The following is a 12,755-nucleotide window of genomic DNA, read 5'->3' as shown; positions in this document are numbered from 1 at the left end:
GTCCCAATGGGACAGCAGATTGAGACAGAGAGGTCAGCCTGCCTTATCAATGTGAGCCCTTTTCTGCAGAAATTTATAATTTTCTTAGTGTCCCATGTGTATCATGTGCCAGATGTTTTATTGCCAACGGAGCAGCAAGATAAATCTGAAGGAATGGAAATTTTCTGGTTCCATTATATTTGCTTATGTATACAGAAGGAACTTTCAAAAGAAACAGAGATGTAAAGTATGGAAGCATAAAGAACATTGAACTATGCCTAGTTTAATTATCTGTTCACCATTAACTAGCTTTGTCACCACTTATCTCTTAGGGCTGGTTTCCATACCTTTAAAATAGTTGGACTGAACTGGCAAGTGTCAAGGATCCTTTCTAACTTTGAATTTCTCAAATTCTAAGTGGTACATTTTTCGTTTTGGATACCGATTGAACGAGGAAGCATCAGAAGGAGTGTTTTGGATATGACTTTTCTCAAATTAAGTGTTAAGGCAATTTATTCATTCATTCATTAGTTCATTCAACAAATATTTTTTTGTGGCATGTCTACTATAAGCCAAGCATGAGGCATAGAGTAGTGAATAAAACAGAAAAGTTTTCTGCCCTCATGGAGCTTATGTTCTCCTGGGGTAGGCTGATGTTAAAGCAATAAACAAATACAGAACATAATGTTACATGGTGATAAAAACCTTGGGGAAATACAGAGCAGGATGAGGGTGGAGTCACAGAGGAGCAGGTGTTCTATTTTAAAGTGAAATTCCAAGAAGTAAAATATTATTAAGAATAGGGAATATAACTAATTGCAAATGGTTGATATTCAGGTAAAATTTAGCAAACATCTTATAATGAACATGTTTTTAATATTTTAGTTTTTATTTTATTTTTGAGACGGAGTCTCTGTCACCCAGGCTGGAATGCAATGGCATGATTTCAGCTCACTACCACCTCCACCTCTTGGGTTCAAGCGATTTTCCTGCCTCAGCTTCCCAAGTAACTGGGATTACAGGTGTGCACCACCACTCCTGGCTAATTTTGTATTTTTGGTAGAGATGGGGTTTCACCATGTTGGCCAGGCTGGTCTTGAACTCCTGACCTCAAGTGATCCACCCACCTTGGCCTCCCAAAGTGCTGGGATTATAGACATGAGCCACTGTGCTCGGCTGTTTTTAGTATTTTAGGTTGTCTCAATGGGAAAGCATCTCAGAGGAGCCAAGACCCAATGAAGTGAAGGGGTGACTGTGATCATTATCTAAGGAAAAAGTGTTCCAGGCAAACAAATATAAAGACCTTGAGGTGGAAGTGTGTTCAGCGTGTTCAAGGGAAGGCAAGGAGATCAAGTTAGCTTGAGCGGAGTGAGGGAGGGCTCCATTCAGATCATGACAACTTTGGGAATAGCTTTAGGATGTCCTTCTAAGTATTATATGATAGCAGCAGGGGAAGGGTTTTTGGCAGAGTGCAGGATCAGATGTATATTTTACAAGATCATTTTGGTTATCTTTGGGAAACCAATCAGGAGGGGGCTGGATGCCAGAAAGGAAGCCAGATGTCAGAGAGAAAACCGGAAGGCCAGTTAAGAAGCCACTGCTGTGGTCTGAACAAAGGGTGAGAGCAGCTTTACAAGAGTTAGGTTAAAGTCAGGAGTAAAGGAGCTGGATTTGTAAAGGAGCTGGATTTGGTGCATATTGTGAAGGTGGAGGGGCCAAGACTTGCTGAAGGACTGATTGTGGGATGTGAGACAAATGAGGGAGTCTAAGGCTGACTTCAGGGTTTTTGGTCTAAGCAATCAGGTGAATAAAGTGCCATTTACTAAGCTGGGGAAATACCACTAGGGATAGGTGAGAAAGGGGCACTATTTGAAGGACAGAACTACCTGTTCTGTTATGGCCTTGTTAATTTTGAGATGCCTAGTAGGCGTTTGGTAGATGGTGAATGGGGCTGGAGTCTGGGGGAGAGGTCAGGGATGCAGAGTCAGGCAGTAGATTTTTTTTTTTTTTTCATGCTACAGGACGAATCCCTTACAATATCAGTAACCTACTGAAACAATTTGCTTCAAAGTGTGATCACAAACATTTAATTTCAGATGTGGGTTACAGACTGAAGGAGGTAAGGAAGCTGTGTTTCTGTATTTATAAAACAGGAAAGAAGCGTTTGTCCCCTGAGACTAATCATGAATGAGTAGGAGGTACATCCTATTTAAGGCATACTCTAGTATCTTGAGTAAATTACCTAGGTGTAATTCCATCGGTTCTCAATAAATCGAAGAGATGAAAAGTCGTGTGTATTTTCTGATGTTTTAGAACATGGTTTAGGGCAATGATACAGTCTTGCTTTATATTACGCTCTTTTATATAGAAAGTTCGAGACAAACTTTTAGAAGCAGCAATTTTGCACATTGATATCCTCAGATGTTTAAAATTTTCCTCGGTATCTATTTTCACACATACCAAATGACAAAGCTGTAGTCAGTTTTGATTCTTAAACAGAACCCCATACCAATATTTGACTGCAAATTAAAAAAAAAGATTTGGATTCCACCAATGAATAAACAAAGTTGAAACATCTGCTGGAAATCCCAACATCCTATGATGAAATTCCATGCTTGGATATCTTATTCAAGGTCATAGCTTGAATATTTAAACATCAACAGCCAAACAATGGCATTATGGGTTTAAATTTACAGAGCAAAACCACAATACCTAATTTATAATACTCCCTTTTTGCACTTACTCTAAGCAGTTAAATGATATGGACTCTCTGAAATTTTAGTAGTGTTGGGATATGTAATGTTTCTTTGAAAAACTTGATACTTATTTTCAGATGACATACAGATTATGATTAATCATCACCTACTGCTAAAAGTTTTTCAAAGGATATCTTCAGGAAGTTCTTTGAATAGACTGTGTTACTTGGATGTTACAATGGAGATGCCACTTGAGCTGAAATGTCACTCAGCAAAGGACATTTATGGATGGGAATTCATTTTAAGTATTATCTGGGAAAATTTAGAATTACCTGGTTCGCCTGGCTCTCTTAATCTTTTTCAATGCACAATTTATTATTTTTGGAAATATGAAATGGATACAGTTTAGGCACTTGGCTAATCCTTAGGGATAAACACTGGGGTGTGAAAATAGACTTTTCCTCCTGTGAAGAATAAAAAGATAGCACTTTAAAGGAGTGAATTTGAGTAAATATAAGCCAAGAGTAAATACCTGACATTCATTATAATTTTGAAAATCTTGCTTGTTGCCATGTGTAGATCTATTCTGTCTATCTATCTATCTATCTATCTATCTATCTATCTATCTATCTATCTATCTATCATCTATCTATATCTATCTATCAATAATCTATCTGTATTTCAGTGGGATTATTAACCAAACTGGTCACATCATCTAACTCCCATCTTTATTTATAAAATCCTTGCCAAAATTTTCCCTCTCTGGAACTAGATTAGAGCAGTTTTTGGAACTTTCTAATTTCATATTTGCTTTTATGTATTGCTGTTTATGAATGCTGCGAAGTGTATTGCTGCTCTTATCTGTGCTTAAAAGAAAAGAGTGTCCCAGAGAGGCTTGTATAAGATAATGCGATAAATTACTTCCAGAAACAGGATCAGAATTCATGGCAACCAACTCCTGAAGCTGCAGGTCAGGTGGTGAAACACATTGTCTTATAACAAATCACAAAGCTATGAAGAAAAATCCTGCTTTGGACTCACTTTCTTTTCATTATCAATTCCTTTCCTACTGTCATGAGCTTTTTGAATAAGACACGCTCTGTTTAAAGGAGAACAAAAACAAGGTTTATTGAAAACATGTGATACTACAACTTAAGAATCCTTTATAAGGAGACTGGAGATGGCCTAATCAAGTTCAATACCATTCAGGAGCTGGATATTTTCCCATTAACTAAAAATGGAAGAGTATAAAGAAGGCATAATTCAAAAATAGTTTCAGATGTGCCCATTTTTTGACATTGTGACCAGTAAATACTCCAGAAAACCACAGAAACTTGATAAGAGATGGATTCTAAGTCACACGATGGCAAATGTCCTAAGGATTAGCTACAGTACTTTGATCTCCAAATTCGAAGCACAGATTTGGAGTCTGTGGTAGGGGCTAAAATCAAATATTTAAAACATTTTGCAAAAGGCAGAAGTAAAATAACTGAGAACAAGTATGGGTGTAGAGAAGCCTCCTGTAAAAGAACCTACAATTCGAAGCATGTGCGCAAATTAAGCACTTTGTTAAAAATATAATCATGTTCCCATGACCAAATTAAATAATTGAAGCAATTAGATTAAAAATGCAGGCAAAAAATACCCTTTTGAGAAAACTTCTGATAACTGAGGCAAAGGAGCTATTTTTCACCTTGCATTGCCTGAATAATTGCCATTTTTTCCCCCTCTATTTGCTCATGTTGACAGCGTTGTTTTTACTTTGTGTGTGTAGGGGTTGTGATGGGGGGCCGAGGGATGACACTTCTCATGTGATTGTTTACTAGCTTGCAGTTTTCTGAATTTTTTATTCATTCAATACACATTCATTGTGGCCAGAAACTTCTAGGACCTGGGTATATAATATTAATGGGCATGGATGGGGCATGGCTGGTGTGGACCAGATAGATGCCTTCTGTCTGCACAAGGCTGAAAGGATGGTTTGCATAGAAGATGCTGAATCGAGTAACCACAATCATGAGTGATGAATGTTATGATAGAAGAAATCCAAGGAGCACATTGCAGGGAGAATTAACCTAGTTAAGAGGCCAGGGAAGCCTTCCAGGAGAAACAAGTGAAGCCATAATTAACAACCAGTCTACAAAAAAGCTTCAAAAGCCCTTCTAATTAAACCACATCCTTTAAGTACCATACATACCATTCCTGAAATTATTTATTATATCTAAGGACTCCAGACTCAAAAAGTACCTGTCTTGGTTCCTGCTCCTTCCATTTACCTTTTAAAATAAAATGTATTCTTATTTAAGATACACAGACTCTCAAATTCTAGGAATGCAGTATTGAAGATATTTTGAGGAAAAATAATAAAAACATACAAAGACGGTCTGAGTTGATAATTTTTTCTGATTGTAGGTATCGATTCTAGGATTGATTAGAGGTTTCACTGAACATATCACTTTTATGATTCGGTTTGCTACCACTAAGAGTTATGGAGTATTGATTAAACACCAGGCATTAAGCTAAGCACTTTAGCTCATTGCATCTTCTTGGGCAATCCTTTGAAAAGGTACAACCAAAATTCTAAGTTTAAAATTAAGGAAATATATGAAGAGCAAATTAAGGCAAATAACAAAGCACCTTTTAGAATAGAGCTTTTTGTGAGTTAAAAATGCCGTTCTATGTTACTTCAGCCTAGAACTGAGGAGGTGCACATGGAAATCCTATGGTAAATTGTCTTTGGCATTGTCCCTCTTTGCAATGACAAAAGTGCCTGGAGTGTGAGGAGATTCGGAACAACTGTACCTCATATGAACCCATCAACCCTCCCAATATTGCTATACAAAAATAATACCAGTCAACATCTAAACTGTACTTCATCTGTGCCACGCAATAATTCTTTTAATTTAGTTTTTGAATAGTTAACATATTTATATTTTAAACATCAAAATGACATAAAGAGGTAAATGCTGAGAAATCTTGCTCCTACCCCTGTTTCCATTCACATTGTCCCCATTCACTATCTTCAGTTAAACATTTTTATTCTCTTCTTTTTGTAAAAGTTATTTCAATGTTTCTTTATACAAACACAAGCAATATAAATGTAAACTTTTATTTTTCTCCTTTCTTACACAAAAGTAGCACACTATATATGCAGTATTACATTTTATTTCATTTTTCTTTTATTTCATAATTTGGGATTCTTCTATAGCTGTGCAGAAAGATCTTCACTATATTTTATTGTTTGGATGTATCATATTTTATTCAGCTATAGTGAACATTTACTATAAATTGATGAAATTATTAGAAAGCAGACTTCCTGGGTCAAAGAGTAAATGCTTAAGTAATTTTGGTAGATATTGACACTCTTCCATAAGGGTGATACCCCTTTGCACTCCTGTGGCATGTGAGTGCCTATTTCCTTGCAGTCTCATCAATAAAGTGTGTGGTCAAACTGCAGATTTTTGCCAATCTGATAGGTGAGAGAATGCTTTCATTTGTGTTTCTTTTTTATGAGTCAGACTGGGTATGTTTAAGAGGTGTATATGTATTTCTTATTCTGTGACCAGTCTGTTCATATCCATTTTATTTTCTGTTAGGTTGTTGGGTTTTTCTTGATTTCTAGAGCTCCTTATAATTTAAAGTGATTAGCTTCTATTTTTTGGTAAGAGTTGTAAATATTTTTCCACATTGTCTTTTGACTTTGCTGTTTAGTTTATCATACAGTATTCTTTGATTTTATGTATTCTATCAATATTTTCTTCTATGACTTTTGTATTTTTAGTTACAATTAGAAAATCTTTCCAGATTCCAAGGTTCCAAGAGAATTTATCAATTTCTGCTGCCCAGTATTTTATGGTCTTATTTAATTTAAATCTTTGACTTATTTGGAGTTTATCTTGGAATCTGGTATGATAGATATGGATACAGCTTTATTTTTTTTTCCAAATGAGTAATTAATTATTTCAGCATTTCTTACAACCAGAATGAGAATGAAGAATTGAGATTCATATATTTGGCCACACAGGGTTGTTTCTAACTTTGAGAAAATAATTTTTTTTGTTGGTTATGATGGAAGATCCAAGGGGAGACATTAGGCAGAGTTTTGGAGGTAGTTTTAGAGAATAGTTTTAAGAATAGGGCAATTTCCAAGAGGTGTTGAATTAAGTAAGGAGAACAAATGACTTATTTTTAGATCACATTAGAACCATGAATATCGGACCCAACTCTATAAAGCACCATTGGGTCTTGGTGGCAATTTTGAATATTTTATTCCAATACAGTAGTACTTTAAGGCTCTAACTAATGTCATTATATGTATCTTTTAGCAGGAAAGTATAATTAGTATTGGTCTCAGTAAAGTTTGCTTGAATAAGGACTTTCTAAAAATTAAAGTTAGATTTAAATAATGGTCCTTCAGGAATTTGTACAGTATTGGCTTTTTACATTAATTGGTCTCTTTACACTTCATCTATGTAAACATAATACTTATATTCATTTATCACAGTATGAGGAACTGCTCCTTAATGGGCAATACTTTCATTTGTTTCTTGACTCAAGTGGTAAAATATAAATTTCAGCAACTTCTGCTTATCAAAATAATTTCCATAGAAAAACAGAAAAAGCAGAAACATGAGTTCTACAAAAATAAAATGTCATTTAAGACAGCATGGTGTAATTTAATGCCATGAAACATTCTAGGCATTTCAACATTTTATTTTATGATTTATTTTTAAACATTTATTTCAGGTTCTGTGGTACCTGTGCAGGTTTGTTATATAGGTGAATTGTATAACATGGGGGTTTGATGTACAGATTATTTCATCACCCAGGTAAAAAGCATAGTACCTGACAGGTAGTTTTTTTATGCTCTCCCTCCTCCCACTTTCCATCCTCAAGCAGGCTCCTATGTCTGTTGTTCTCTTCTTTGTGACCATATAACTCAATGTTTAGCTCCCACTTATAAGTGAGAACATGTGTATTTGGTTTTCTGCTCCTGTGTTGGTTCGCTTAGGAGAATGGCCTCCAGCCTCATCCATGTTGTTGCAAAAGACATGATCTTGTTCTTTTTTATGGCTGTGTAGTATTTATGTTGTATGTGTACCATATTTTCTTTATCCAGTCCACCATCAATGGGCATGTAGGTTGATTTCATGTCTTTGCTATTGTGAATAGTGCTGTGATGAATATATGAGTGCATATGTCTTTATGGTAGAATGAGATATATTCCTTTGAGAATAAACCCAATAGTGAGATTACTGGGTCAAATGGTAATTCTCTTTTGAGTTCTTTGAGAAATTGACAAATGGCTTTCTACAACGGCTGAACTAATTTACATTCCCACCAGCAGTATATAAGCATTCCTTTTTCTCTGTAACCTTGCCAGCATCTGTTATTTTTTGACTTTTTAGTAATAGCCATTCTGACTTTTGTGAGATGGTATCTTATTGTGGTTTTGATTTGCATTTCTCTAATGATTAGTAATGTGGAGCATTTTTTCATATGCTTATTGACCACGTGTATGTCTTCTTTTAAAAGTGTCCATTCAAGGCCTTTGCCCACTTTTTAATGGGGTTGTTTGTTTTTTTGCTTGTAAATTTGTTTAAATTCCTTACAGATTCTGGCTAATAGACCTTGTCAGATGCATCGTTTGCAAATATTTTTTCCTATTCTGTAGGTTGTCTGTTCACTCTGTTGATAGTTTCTTTTGCTGTGCAGAAGTTGTTTAGTTTAATTAGATCCCTTGAGTTTAATTGACAAAATTAGTCAATTTTTGTTGTTGTTGCAATTGCTTTTGTCTTTGTCATAAAATCTTTGCCAGGTCCTATGTCCAGGGTGGTACTTCCCAGGTCATCTTCCAGGGTTTTTATAGTTTTGGGTTTTATATTTAAGCCTTTAACCCATCTTGAGTTGATTTTTGTATATGGTGTAATCAAGGGGTCCAATTTCAATCTTCTGCATATGGCTAGCCAGTTATCCCAGCACCATTTGTGGAATAGGAATTCCTTTTCCCAGTGCTTGTTTTTGTTAGGTTTGTTGAAGATCAAATGGTTTGTGTGTGGCATTATTTCTGGGCTATCTCTTCTGTTCCATTGGTCTAAGTGTTTTGTACCAGTACCATGCCGTTGTGGTTACTGTAGTCTTGTAATATAGATTGAAGTCACATAATGTGACAGTTCTGGCTTTGTTGTTTTTGCTTAGAATTGCCTTGGCTATTCAGCCTCTTTTTTGGTTCCATATGAATTTTTAAGTAGTTTTTTCCTAATTCTGTGAAGAATTGGTAGTTTGATAGGAAGAGCACTGAATCTAAATTGCTTTGGGCAATATGGCCATTTTAACAATATTGCTTCTTCCTATCCATGAGCATGGAATGTTTTTCCTTTTGTTTATATCATCTCTGATTATCTTGAGCAGTGTTTTGTAATGCTTGTTGTAGAGATTTTTCACCTACCTGGTTAGCTGTATTTCTATGTATTTTATTCTTTTTATTTATTTTTAATTAATTAATTAAATTAATTATTATACTTTAAGTTCTAGGGTACATGTGCACAACGTGCAGGTTTGTTGCATATGTATACATGTGCCATGTTGGTGTGCTGCACTCGTTAACTCATCATTTACATTAGGTATATCTCCTAATGCTATCCCTCCTCCCTCCCCGCCGGTGTATGATGTTCCCCACCCTGTGTCCAGGTGATCTCATTGTTCAATTCCCACCTGTGAGTGAGAACATGCGGTGTTTGGTTTTCTGTCCTTGCAGTAGTTTGCTGAGAATGATGGTCTCCAGCTTCATCCATGTCCCTACCAAGGACATAAACTCATCCTTTTTTATGGCCACATAGTATTCCATGGTGTATATGTGCCACATTTTCTTAATCCAGTCTATCATTGATGGACATTTGGGTTGGTTCCAAGTCTTTGCTATTGTGAATAGTGCCGCAATAAACATACGTGTGCATGTGACTTTATAGCAGCATGATTTATAATCCTTTGGATATATATCCAGTAATGAGATGGCTGGGTCAAATGGTATTTCTAGTTCTAGATCTTTGAGGAATTGGCACACTGTCTTCCACAATGGTTGAACTAGTTTACAGTCCCACCAACTGTGTAAAAATGTTCCTATTTCTCCATATCCTCTCCAACACCTGTTGTTTCCTGATTTTTTAATGGTCGCCATTCTAACTGGTGTGTATTTTATTCTTTTTGTGGCTACTGTGTATGGGATGGCATTCTTTTTTTATTGCACATCACCCTTTTATTATACTGATCTGGAAATAGGATTTAGTACAGTTATGCTCAAATGAACACTAGACCCATGTGGCAGGACCAAGCAACTAGAGCATGATTCAGAAATCAGTGAAAGACACACGTGGACAGGACCAAGAGGCATTCACTGCCACAAAACAAGGCAGGGAGGGATTCTAAAACACACAGCAGGAAGCATCCCTGCCCCTCAGAGGTCAAGGAGCTTATCCCATATTGGTATGAGGAATGGCTTATTTTCTGAAGACCACATGTGGGACTATTTCAACCGCCACGAGAAACCCTTAGACGGGTTATTGTTTTGTATTACTTATATACACTAAATTTTTTTTTTTTTTAAAATAAAAGTAAATGTAACACATTAAATTCAGGATTGATCCCAACCTTCTAGAGCCAGTTCCTCTGGGGTCAGGGAGGAAACAGTTGTCACATCACCATGCAGGTTACATTTATCTTCCGCTGGGATGACTAGAGTCCCCAGGCAGTGGCCTGACTACAGAAAAGCACAGGACTAGCTCCTGGGGGCAGACAGGCTCTCTTGCTTCTCCTCATTGGTCATGGCTTAGCATGGTGCCTCCTCACAAGTTCTTAGTAAACAAAGCACTCGCAAAAACCCAAGTCACTACCTTTGAACTCTCTTGGATAAGGGGGGCTTTTCCACAGCTTAGACTGAGAACCTGTGCCCTAGAAGTGCTATTCTGACTAGAATGTACGAAGGGAGTGGGTACAGAAGACAAAATGGCTAAAATGAAAATGGGAGCCATCTGCAGCTGCAGCTCAAGATGTCTACAGATGTGGTCAGTGTGATGTGCAGGAGGGAGCGGCAGATGGATGCAATGGGCAGGGAGGGTGCTCCTGGGGACAGCAGCCTGTTTGCTGGCCTTCACTTCTTGGCTTTGCCCTGGGCAGCGACAGCTTCCATGGCTTTGTGCATAGCCTCTTCATCCCCCAGGAACTGCATGGGCTTGATGGGCTTCAAGTTCTTGTCTAATTCGTAGACAATGGGAATGCCAGTCGGCAGGTTCAGCTCCATAATAATCTCTTCAGAGAGACCCTCCAGATGCTTGACAATGCCCCAGAGGCTGTTGCCATGGGCTGCAATCAGTACCCATTTCCCCTCCTTGATCTGAGGAACTATTTCTTCATTGTAGAAGGGCAGAGCTCTGGCAATAGTGTCCTTCAGACTCTCATAGGAGGGTAGGTGATTTTCTGTGAGGTCTACATACCCGTGATCCTTACTGATGTTGCTGTAGAAAGGATGGTAGGGCTCTGTCCGAGGTGTGGGACATCATAGGAGCGGCTGCAGATCTTCACCTGGGCCTCACCATGCTTTGCAGCAGTTTCTGCTTTAGTGAGACTGGTTAGAGCCCCATAGTGCCACTCATTGAGGCGCCAAGTCCTCACTACTGGCAGCCACATCTGATCCATGGCATCTAGCACTGTCCAGAGGATCCGGATGGCGCTTTTCTGCACTGAGATGAAGCAGATGTCAAACTCATAGCCATCATCTGGCAGTGCCTGCTTTGCCTCCTCGTGGCCCGTCGGGCTCAGGTCGGCGTCACGCCGGCCGCTGAAGTGGTTCTTCAGGTTCCAAGCACACTCACTGTGCCGGATCTGCACCAGTTTGTAGGTGGCCATGGCGGCAGGCTTGGGGGACAGCATTCCTGATTTGGCTGTCAGCTTGGATGTTGTTGGTGCATAGGGATTCTACTGATTTTTGTACGTTGACTTTGTATCCTGAAGCTTTGCTGAAGTTGTATATCAAACCAAGGAGTTTTGGGGCAGAGATTATGGGGTTTTCTAGGCATAGAATCATACTGACTGGAATCAGGGATAGTTTGACTTCCTCTCTATTCAGGTGGCTTTTATATCTTTCTCTTGCCTGATTGCTCTGGCTAGGACTTCCAGGACTATGTTGAAAAGGACTGGTGACAGAGGACATCCTTGTTTTGTTCTGGTGTTTAATAAGAATGCTTCTAGTTTTTGCCCATTCAATATGATGTTGGCTGTGGGTTTCTCATAGATGGCTCTTATTATTTTGAAGTATGTTCCTTCAGTGCCTAGTTTGTTGAGGGTTTTTAACATGAAGGGATGTTGAACTTTATCAAAAGCCTTTTCTGCATCTATTGAGATGATCATGTGGTTTTTGCTTTTAATTCTGATTATGGGATAGATCACATTTATTCATTTGTGTATGTTGAACCAACCTTGTGTCCCAGGGACGAAGCCTCCTTGATAGTGGTGGATTAGCTTTTTGATGTGCTGCTGGATTCATTTCATGAGTATTTTATTGAGAATTTTTGCATCTATGTTCATCAAGGATTTGGCCTGAAGTTTTGTTTTTTTGTTGTTGCTGTGTCCCTGCCAGGTTTTGGTATCAGGATGATGCTGGTTTCATAGAATGAGTTAGGGAGGAGTCCCTCCTCCTCTGTTTCTTGGAATAGTTTCAGTAGGAATGGTACCAACTCTTCTTTATACTTCTTGTAATATTCAACTGTGAATCCCTCTGGTCCTGGGCTTTTTCGGGTTGGTAGGCTTTTTATTACTGATTCAATTTTGGAACTCATTATTGGTCTCTGTCCAGGATTCAATTTCTTCCTGGTTCAATCTTGGAAGGTTGTATGTTTCAAGGAATTTATCCATTTCTTCTAGGTTTTCTAGCTTGTGTGCATTAGAGGTGTTTTTAGTAGTCTCTGAGGGTTTTTAAAATTTCTGTGGGGTAGGTGGTAACATCCCTTTGTCATTTCTGATTGTGTTTATTTTGATCTTTTCTCTTTTTTTACTTATTAGTCTAGCTAGCATTTTATCTATCTTATT

At 37.8% G+C, this 12,755-nt stretch overlaps 1 protein-coding gene and 1 pseudogene across 6 annotated transcripts in view; both read right to left on the bottom strand.

Annotated features, from left to right (window-relative positions):
• The window catches only part of KCNQ5 (potassium voltage-gated channel subfamily Q member 5), a 564,981-nt gene that overhangs the window by 137,759 nt on the left and 414,467 nt on the right, over positions 1–12,755 (bottom strand). The window lies entirely within an intron of this gene.
• LOC103883789 lies at positions 9,818–11,865 on the bottom strand (annotated as a pseudogene).

This window comes from Papio anubis, chromosome 6, assembly GCF_008728515.1.
Source record: "Papio anubis isolate 15944 chromosome 6, Panubis1.0, whole genome shotgun sequence".
Taxonomy (NCBI): Eukaryota; Metazoa; Chordata; class Mammalia; order Primates; family Cercopithecidae; genus Papio; species Papio anubis.
The sequence above is the reverse complement of the archived record's forward strand: the minus strand, read 5'-3'. Positions and strand labels throughout refer to the sequence as shown.